This window comes from Podarcis tiliguerta (assembly GCF_965153285.1).
Source record: "Podarcis tiliguerta genome assembly, chromosome: 7".
In the NCBI taxonomy this organism is placed as follows: domain Eukaryota; kingdom Metazoa; phylum Chordata; class Lepidosauria; order Squamata; family Lacertidae; genus Podarcis; species Podarcis tiliguerta.
Window position 1 is genome coordinate 17,044,149 of NC_139540.1, and position 10,977 is coordinate 17,055,125.

Genomic DNA, 10,977 nt, shown 5'->3' on the forward strand with positions numbered 1-10,977 from the left:
ATGAGTTTAATAGGCAAAATTGCATACCAACATGTGCCTATTAAGAGAATTTTGCGCTAATGTGCTTATTAATTTCCACAAGGACTTTAAAAACAAAGCACAAGCTGATGTGGAAAACTGAATGTAAGATTGGAAAATTAGAAACAGAAAAACAGAAATTGACAAACTCTCCCTTCCCTAGTCTCTGATCTCTATCCAGAAATCAGCTGCAAAGGGCTGAGCCTAGCATCAAGTTGTCTTCACCAAATAGTTTCTTTGGTGTAGGGTGTGGACTCTTTCGATAGCTGTTAGATCTTTTGATCTTGAAAAACACTGAGGTTTGGTTTGTTTCCTTTGAAGTGTCTAGGAGATAAAGGCTGTACTCCAGAGGAATTTAGGCAAAGTTCCATTGGCTTCAATGAGAGTTTGATGTAGCAAGTTATCTCTGGGTTGGAACCAAAACATTTAATTGAATTTCTTGCATGGAAATGGCTCATCAGTTCCTGTTTGCATATATCTTCAGGGTTATCATGAAATTTTCCCAAGGTGCATTGGGAAGTTAGATAAAGAATGCTCAACTCCCAGCTCCCAGCTTGTCGCGTCAGTCAGTCAGGAAGTCTGTCCACAGATTTGAACCAAACAATGGCTTGTTCCAAATGGGATTAGCAAAAGCATTATTGGGCACAAATGCTATCTGATGGCATGAAATCTTGCGAAGGATCATATGAGGTTACAGTTGCAAATATTTCGTGTGTGTGTGTGTCACATGTTAGATCAAGTCATTTGCTTCTCAACACAGATTGGGTAACATTGAGCCTAGGCTGCTTCACAATGCATGTAGGGAATGTTGGTGTTAAACTCACCAGAACAGGGCCATCAATAAATGAAATTGTATCCATTGCAGCTTTGCTCAATTGTATTAGTGATTGCGAGCAATTTATTCTGTCAGTTCCACTTTGCAGTACACCTGTTATCTGTTATATGTGTGGTAGAGTCTAGTGATGTGTTGCAGCATAGAGGAAAACCACTTCAGTCATTCATATGATTTTAAGAATGGCCAAGATAATATTAAAAATCTCATGGATATGTTGGGGTTTGGTCAGAGATCTCCAGCCTTGGGTCCTCAGATGTTGTTGGGTTACAACTCCCATAATCCGCAGGCATCTTATTCAATGGTCCAATGATGTATCCCAACATCATCTGAGGATCTAAGGGTGAAGGCCAGTGGGATAGGTTTAGAGCAGGAGGAGCCAACATGGTGTCCCCCAGAGATGTTCCCATCAATACCACATTGGTTACTCTTGACTTATGGGGCTGAGCGTTGTGTAAGGCTTGTGGAGTCCAGTGTTGTAGGGGCAGGATGTTCCTCTGACAACTCACTCAGCGCTTCTATGGGGTATCTGGATTTGCACCCCCAGGTCACTGAACTCCTCAACAGAATCAGAAATTTATTGGGGCCCCAAATCCATCCCTCCATCCTGCTAGGATCCACACCAAGGTCTCTCAGCTCCTCCTATTGGCCCTTGGGTTTTGACTATCTACTCCATTGCAGCTCCATGGTGCTCATGCAAGTTGGGGGTTCCTTATTCTCCTCACAGAGCTATAATTTACAGAGCTCCCTGGAAGAGGGATAGAATGTTAAATCACTCTAGGAGTGAAGGGAACAGGGTGTTAGAGATATTGGTTTAATGTGCATAAAATGCCATGTTTGTATGTATTGAAAACTTATGCTCAAGCTTGTGTTAGGCAGGAGGTTTGTCTGTAGCTAATGTGGTAAGATGACTCATCCTGGAAACTCAAGCAGAGATCTCTCTCATCGGCAGGAAGATGAAACTGGAGAACTCAGCATCTAAGTCGCTCACTGGAAGCCAACAGCAGTAGAAGCTCAGCTCAGCGATCCTGAACAAGCAAGTTGCTTGCGTAGGATCTCTCTCTGGGACCAGAGAGGAAAGTTCTCAGACTGCAATCAAAGACTGAAAGGATGGAACCACATTGCAACATTTTATTTTGTAATTAGTTTAAGACTGTTTTGCAGTAAAACTTTTTGGAACTCATTCTTGTGGTAGAACTCATTCATTGTCCTGATCAGGGATTCTGCTTGTAGCAACTCTAACATAGGACATTCCTGAAAACTCTCAGCAGCATTAGCAAACTACTGTAGGTGTGGGGAGCATTAATATTATAATGGTGCTTTTAAACAGGGGTTTATTAATGCGTCATTTAATGTGTTTATTAATATGTGGGGACACAGTCCTTTTCATCCCATTATCTGAGGATCTTCCTGTTTCTGAGGCAGGTCATGAGAGAACTCCTTCCACCTGACTTGCTTGGGGTTCTGTTTCTTAACATTTGTTGTTCCGAAAGATGTCAACCATTTCAGAGATATTAAACTGAGCAGCAGCTATATAACAACAACAACAATTTATTTAAAACCCGCCCATCTGGCTGGGTTCCCCAGCCACTCTGGGCATCTCCCAACAGAATATTAAAAACACGATAAAACATCAAACATTAAAAACTTCCCTAAACATGCATGAAACAATAACCTGTAATCTGTGTTGCACAGTTTTTGCATATTAATATTATGGCATAATTATAAATCTATTCTTATCCTTTCTGGAGGCAGAGAGCAAATATTCCATGCTTGATTCAATCAGTCTTATAACCAAGGAGGTTATTTTGCACTTCAGTCCAAAACCAAATAAAACACTGATCTTACAGGGGTCATTCACATTTCTTTTGTTGATTTCTCATGCTAATGAGCCAATATAGCCCACCACTTTCTTTCGCAGTGGAAAAGCACATGCATTGCATGCAAAAGGTCCCAGGTTCAGTTCCCAGGATCTCCAGGTAGGGGTGGTTTATTCCCGTTTTCATTACTTTTTCCTGTTAAGTTCTGCATTATATTTGAGCTTTCACACAACATAAGAGCCACTTCTGGAACTATAGTGGAATATATATATAGTGCAGGTTTAGTGCTCATAACTATGTAATTTACTTTCAGGAAAAAAATTCTGTTTGCAAATAATATGGAAAGGAGTGCTAAAGCTGCACTAAATTCTGCTATACAGTGGTACCTCGGGTTACAGATGCTTCAGGTTACAGACTCAGCTAACCCAGAAATAGTACCTTGGGTTAAGAACTTTGCCCCAGGATGAGAACAGAAATTGCACAGCAGCGGGAGGCCCCATTAGCTAAAGTACCTCAGGTTAAGAACCGTTTCAGGTTAAGAACGGACCTCCAGAATGAATTAAGTTCTTAACCCGAGGTACCATTGTAGTTACAAGTTGCTCACACAGGTAATACCAATCCCCTGAATATTTCATGAAAAATTGAGAGTTTGTGGCAAATTGAATGGAATATGTTTCCATTGTCTTTTTTCTTTAATTACCTTGGCCTAACTCTTTTTGGGACGTGGGTGGGGCTGTGGGTTAAACCACGGAGCCTAGGACTTGCCGATCAGAAGGTCGGCGGTTCGAATCCCTGCAACGGAGTGAGCCTCCATTGCTCGGTCCCTGCTCCTGCCAATCTAACAGTTTGAAAGCACGTCAAAGTGCAAGTAGATAAATAGGTACTGCTCCGGCGGAAAGGTAAAAGGCGTTTCCATGCACTGCTCTGGCTCACCAGAAGTGGCTTAGTCATGCTGGCCACATGACCCGGAAGCTGTATGCCGGCTCCCTCGGCCAATAAAGCGAGATGAGCGCCGCAACCCCAGAATCGGCCACGACTGGACCTAAAGGTCAGGGGTCCCTTTACCCTTTAACTTTTTAAAAACGAAACAAAAAGAAAACATTTTAACAAGTGTTCTGTGTAATGATCACTGGTATATGTGCAAAACAAATTATGGGATGGCTCAGCGGTCTGCTGACCGGTCTTTTACATTTCTTTATCCATAAAAAAGTGTCCCAGGTGGGTGTTGTTACCAGTCCCTTCCTCATCCGTAGTGTTTTGGAACAGGACCGTTTTGTTTCAAAACACATGCTTTCCGTGCAAAATGTAGAGTGGGGAACAGCCGAAACATTTCTATTGCTCTGGAGAGGAGAAGGATTAAAATTCTGCATTAGCACAAAACAACAGTTTGGTCAATGAGGTGTTAAGCTTCACGTGTCGGCAATGTGCAGTGGCAGAGAGCCAAGCAGCCTCTTTGTAATGAATCTGGTCCCCTTCAAACTGCAGGTGAGGGATCATATGACCAAATGCATTTAAAAGAATAAGAAGCTTTATAGTAAAGGTAAAGGGACCCCTGACCATTAGGTCCAGTTGTGACCGACTCTGGGGTTGCGGCGCTCATCTTGCTTTATTGGCCGAGGGAGCCGGTGTAAAGCTTCCGGGTCATGTGGCCAGCATGACTAAGCTGCTTCTGGCGAACCAGAGCAGCGCACGGAAACGCCGTTTACCTTCCCGTCGGAGTGGTACCTATTTATCTACTTGCACTTTGATGTGCTTTCGAACTGCTAGGTTGGCAGGAGCAGGGACCGAGCAATGGGAGCTCACCCCATCGCAGGGATTCGAACCGCCGACCTTCTGATTGGCAAGTCCTAGGCTCTGTGGTTTAACCCACAGCGCCACCCATGTCCCTCTAGAAGCTTTATACACATGCATTTTTAAAAAAGGATCTCAAGAAGACTAGATGAGGAGCTTTTCATTACATTCATTGGGTATGCAGCAGGAAGGCTGTAGCTTAGTGGTAGATCATTTGCTTTGCAAGCAGAAGGTCACAGGTTCAATCCCAGCCTCTTCAAGTAAGCAACTTCAGGTGACAATATTCTGCCGTCCTCAGGTATGGTGGATGATGTCCTATTGCCAGTGTTGAAGTAGATGCAACTGCAAGTCCCGACAGATTCTGTGCATGGGATGAGGGCAGCACCATCTTATCCTTTGCCTCAGGCAGCCCATTGTTTTGCTCTAGCCCTGTATATCTAGGAAAATGTGGAACATTAAAAAATGGTGGCCACCCTGCCAGGGCCTTGCAGAGCCAGGCAGAGGCCCGGGCCAGGTAGATAATGTGCCCCCCCCTTATTTTTTTTACCCTGGGGTAGCTGAAATCTTATAAATAAGCAAGTATATAAATAATTTTCACAAAAGTTACGCTGAATATGCTGACCGAGGCCCCCTTTGGAATCGGAGGCCTGGGCCAAGTGGTTCATATGGCCCCCCCTCTGTTGGGCCTGCACCCAGCTCTGAATAGGTACAGTGGTGCCTTGCAAGACGAAATTAATTCGTTCCGTGAGTTTTTTCGTTGTGCGAGTTTTTCCGTCTTGCGAAGCACCACTGCATTTTAACACTAACAACGGCGGGGAGGGGCAGGGAGAAGCGGGACAGCTGCCGCAGCCAGTACCTCTGACTCACCCGTGCGTTGTGGCCACCGCGCGACACGGCTGCTGGAGGGCGGTGGGGCTCAGGAGCGCGACTCTGGCTGCAACGCTGGCTGCTGGCGGCAGCGGCTGTCTGACGGGAGTGCGCGAGGGGGGTGGGCAGCGGCGTGAGGCAGCCGGAAGGTCGGCTGTCAGCCGGAAGGTCGGAGGGAGCCGGAGGAGTGGGGAAGCGAGCATGCGTGCAGTGACCGTCCCTTAGGAAAATCCGTCTTGCGAAGCACCTCAGAAAACGAAAAACCCTTTCGTCTAGCGAGTGTTTCGTCTTCCGAGGCATTCGTCTTGCGGGGTACCACTGTACCATATTTTTCGCTCTATAAGATGCACCAGACCACAAGACGCACCTAGTTTTTGGAGGAGGAAAACAAGAAAAAAATATATTTTGAATCTCAGAACAGCAAGAGGGATCGCTGCGCAGTGAAAGCAACAATCCCTCTTGCTGTTCTGGCTTCTGGGATAGCTGCGCAGCCTGCATTCGCTCCATAAGACGCACACACATTTCCCCTTACTTTTTAGGAGGGAAAAAGTGAGTCTTATAGAGCAAAAAATACAGTAAGTGTTTGTGCCTTGCTAGCGCACTGGAGAAGAGACTTACCTACAGACACTATGTCAAGGTCTCCTTCTAGTTTAGCCAGCAACTTCAGATGACAACTTAAAACATACATGGATATTTGGGCATCTGGCACATAGCTGGAGTGGAGTGTGTAGCCCAAATATTGCTGACTGCTACATTGTTTTTTATTGTTGGTGTTGATTTTAATCAGTGTTTTATGTTGATTGGATTTTTATGGCTGTTGTTAACCAATGCAGGCTCCTACAGGAGGAAGGTGGGGGTATAAAATCAATATAATAAATCAGCAGCAGTAGCCAGCTGTCTGGAAGCAGCTTAAGAGACGGCTCCAGTTCTGTGGTTTTCCTCTCAGCGATGGAGAAAGGAAACTTTGCATGTGCCCAAATGCTCTGTATCTGTCAGCCAGTTGAAACAACGTCTCCAGTAAGAAAGATGAGTGGATTGAATCAAGAGCCATCTAGAGCAGCATTCTGTTGCTGACACTGACCAAGACGAGCACGATGATGTTACCAGAGCATGACGGTGATACCTGACCTTCTGCTTGTTTGCAGAATTTGGTAATTGGTGGTTCTCCGAACAGGTTCCATCCTGTGTTATTATTGCTGGTAAGCCTTTGATAGTCCTGCCCTCTACGAGCTTGAGTACCTGGCGGCCTTGCTGAATAATTCCTCCAGAGATGCACAAGCAGATATTGCTTATTTCTCTTATTTTGTTCCATTTCTTCCCAACATCTATGCCGCACCTTTTAGCCAAAAAGACTCTCAGAGCAGCTTGCAGAAATCCGTATTAAGACAGTCCCTGCCCTCAGGTTTACAAGGTAAAAAAGACATGGCACGCAAGGGGAAAGGGAGTGGGAGGGAGGAGGGAAAGGCAAGCTCAAGTGCTTAAAGCTACAGTACTTATAACAACGTGAAGAGCAGCAGCTCTTCACCAACACCAGTAGCGGCGATGTTGCAGGCCACCCCAATCTCTGCTGAGCAGTAACAAGAGATTCCAGGGGTCTTGGCACTTAACCAGGGTTCGCGTTCCTTTGGAACCTTGGGAATGTTTAAATAATTATCTAGAGGATAAGGGTTCAACAAGAAAGACCTGGTTATGTTTAGAATGATACCGCATAGAGAAATGTTCCCCGATACCAAGATGAGGGATACTTTGGAATGCAGATAGAGAGAATTGCTAAGAATAATGATCTGTTGTGACCTTGATGGAAGCGTACAATATATGAGCCTTCTTGTGTTTTGGCTCATCTTCCTCTTTTTTTCTTCTTCTTTTCCTTTTTCCCCCTCATCCTCCTCATTCTTTCCTTTTCCTTTTTTCTTTCTCATAATGGCTTATGTTTTTATGCCATGTACTTTGATATTTTTTGTAGTTTTTTAGCTTTTTTCATTATTATTATTAATAAGGAATTTTCTTTTGTAATTTTGGTTGTCTATATTTATATGTATTTGTTTAAAGCAAAATAAAAGTATTTAAAAAGAAAGAGAAAGAAAGAAAGGTACAGTGGAGACTAGTGCCTTTAAGAAATATGGTTTATTTTACTCATAATTATAACAGAGGTTTATGGAGGGCGGCTTGTCCTTCCCAGCAGTGCAGCATTGGATTCAGAGGCATCCTAAGCATGACTCTTCGAAACAGCCTGCTTCAACCAACTGGCATTGCTGCTCTTGAGTCACCATACAGAGTTCTGCCCACTTCCTGCTGCTGCTTCTTCCCAGAAACCCCTGCTCCCCAAAACATCTGTTGTAAAAGAACACCCTCTTATCCTGTGCTGGCATCACACCTCCCTCCCTCCCTGTTAACCTGGCAGCCTCAACTCTCTCAATTTTTCTGTTTCTGTCCACTTCTCAGCCGGGGAAAGGGAAGCATCTGCATGGCCAATTGTTCTTAATGGCATCGCTGTCAGTGAACTGCTGAACAGGAGAACTGGTTCAGCTTTACTAGATTTAGGATTATGGGGAGTCTGTCACCCCCAATTTTTTTTTGTAACAATGAGCATATATACTGAGAACATAAAAATATGTGAATGTTTCTACCTAAATATTATATGAATATTTCTGTTCGATGACCATCGATAGATAGCTAACATTTTTGCTAGAATGATTGCTTGTTTACTAGTTCCTGTCTCTCAACTTTCCCTTCCAGGTGGGTTGCATTCCCCCTGCGTCTGTTGCCTGCCTCAACGGTTTGTTTCTTTCCCTTGTCTTGTGTGCTTTTTGCTCTCGCAGCATGTGGCTTTCAAATTCTTTGTACGAGGTCACACTTGACCTAGTTATTACATCTGAGTGAACATCAAATGACTAGGAGCAAAGTCTCTCTCTCTCTATTTTGCTGTGTTTGGGGAAGAGGGGAGTTGCTGTTATATCTCCATAGCTTCTTTGCAGAGTCAGATTTATTAATGCAATGGATTACATTCCCTGCGATTTGATGTAGAGGTTCAAATGCAAAGAACCTGATAAGTAAGTTTATTTCAATTGATCTTGGCTTTGGCATTGCTGGGCTATGTGGGGGAATACCTACAAGTGCCAGCTAATAATAAATATCTTTGCATATTACTATTAACATTGTATTGGAGCAAAATATGTTACAAATATTCCCAGGGAGAGGATGATTATGAATACTCCCTTTCAGAAGTTAATATCTACAGTACAAGTTAAATCTATTTTGTAAACTAAAGGCCAGCTTTGGATTCTTTTTCTGACAGAGAGATGAATGAGGCAACAGAGTAAAACATGCAAAACATGTGGATTGGCAGAAAACTATTAGTTTTGCCATCGATTTAAAAAATCAGCGCAAACTTGGCAAAGGGCACTCAAATGTGTACTGAGGCTGCCATGTTTGAAATACTTGTGTTAGAGGCCTGAAGATGTGATGTTCCTAGCTATCAGTTCAGCTGCTGAGGCATTATGGAACATTTATTGCATTTTATTTTTAAAAGTTTATGAAACGGTTTATGAAACTATGCAAGGCTGGGGACAGATGGGACTGTGTGCTGCTGGTGGAAAAGCAGGCCTTCCAAGTGTCCCTATTTTCCAGGGACAATCCCAGAGTTACAGAAGCCATCCCAGTTTCTGATTTGATCCCGGAATTTCCCGTTTTTCCTTAGGACATCCCTATTTTCATCAGAGAAATGTTGGAGGGTATGGAGTTATGCGGCCCCCAAGCCAAGGAGATAAGTAACTATACGGCCTTTAGAAGATGTATGGAGGCAGCCCTGTATAGGGAAGTTTTTTAATGTTTAATATTTTATTAAGTTTTTATATTATGTTGGAGGTCGCCCAGAGTGGCTGGGGCAACCCAGTCAGATGGTCTAGGTATTGTTGTTGTTGAATAAGATGTCCCTATTTTCATCAGAGAAGTGTTGGAAGGTATGGAAAAGTAGCTGTGAAATGAATAAGCAGTGCTATTGAAGTGTCACTCAACCTGCCAGACCAGGAATGGTGAACCTTTTTCAGCCTGAGGGTTGCATTCCCTTCTCGGCAGCCTTCTGGGAGACATGTGACAATGGAGAAGCAAACACAGACAAAGCAACGAATGCAAAATTTACTTAGTTTTTGTGCACGTTTGCCTATACCCCTCTCTGTCTTCCATCTGGACAAGCAAGAGGCATTATCATGGTTCAAAGACATACTCCTGCCAGGAAAAAACACACAGCTACTGTAGAAAGCAGAGCCAGTGAGAAGTGTGGCCTGGAGAAAGCTCTAGGGGCCAGGTTAAGAGGCCTGGGGGGCCACATTTGGCCCTTGTTCCTGTTCTTCTGCACCAGTGTGCTGGATTGTGTATGCTAACTTGGGGGATGGGTTAAAACTGAAAGGCCAGGGGAGGAAGGGTGTAGGGTCATGTGGGCTAGCCCTGCCTCCAGCTTCTGGCAGCCATGACAGCCAGCATTTAAAGGGGCTCTATATGTGTACATCCCAAGCAGGATCCCCGTTCAGGTGGAGGGTGCAGAATAGTGGCCAAGCTTGCAGGGTGGGAAGAGGAAGAGGAAGGGAGGAAGAGAAAGGAAGGAGCGAGAAAAAGAGAAAGAGAGGAAGAGAGGAAGAAAGAAAGAAAGAAAGAAAGAAAGAAAGAAAGAAAGAAAGAAAGAAGAAAGAAAGAAGTTGTGCTACCACAACTCCTAAAAGTGAACCCTTCCCCTATGAACCTGTTGGAAAATATCTCTTTCCCCAGCAGAAATGTGGTTAAATGTCACTTCCCAGTTATTTTGCCAGGAATTAAACTCTTGAATAAACAATCAATAATTTCTGTTATCCTCCCCCCGCCCTTTTACAGCCTTTTTTTTTAATAAAGAAAGAATTAACACACCAAAGTTTGGTCTATGATAAAGCATGCAAACTGAATAAATTTCTGTCAGTTTCAGCTTTTTGCTTCCTCTGTTGTGAGTGCCCCATTTGCATGTTTCTTGATGGGCTTCCTGCAGGAGAATTTGGATTCTCCCCACTTCCTCTTCAATTATGACTATCTGTAATCAGAACTATAGTGTGGGAGAGTTAGATGTACGGAAATCAACGTATCGTAGATTCTTTCTCCACCATCTCCACCCTTATCCCAGACTTCAATGGGAACTCTACAAGTTGAGACTCATGTGGCTTTCTGGTCCTTGCATAATTGTTTTACCCCCATGGAAGGGATGATTCAGCCCTAATCTTCATTGTCAGAGCATAGGAAGATTTTTTTTTTAAGGCATATATTTGCTAATGATTCTCACTGGTTTCTGTACTAAAGGAACAGGAGACCATGGTGCACCATTAGTGTGCCTGGTGGGTTGCAAAGTACAAGGGGACATGGCACTGCCCTGAGGAGTTTGCAGTCAAAAATTTGACAGAAGGAAAAACAGTAGAGGAAGGGGAATTAATTGAGTGCATCTAGAGACAAGGAAATCATATGCAAGTGTATCACTTACAAACTCAGTTGCAGACTTTCAGGCTCAGTTACAGATCATAGCTGTCAACCTTCCCTTTTTTTTTTGCAGGAAATTCCCTTATATTTCAGCACCGTTTTCCGTTGCTTCCTGCTGCTATCCCGGATTGTTAGATATCCCGTAGACTGTCTCCGGGA

General features: G+C 43.8%; 1 long non-coding RNA gene across 1 annotated transcript; it reads left to right on the top strand.

Moving 5' to 3' along the window:
• The first annotated feature begins 236 nt into the window (after positions 1 to 236).
• On the top strand, positions 237 to 2,033 carry LOC310681793. Its single transcript, XR_014513626.1, has 2 exons — positions 237 to 708; positions 1,803 to 2,033. It is a non-coding gene; the product is annotated as an uncharacterized lncRNA (long non-coding RNA).
• Positions 2,034 to 10,977: the final 8,944 nt, after the last annotated feature.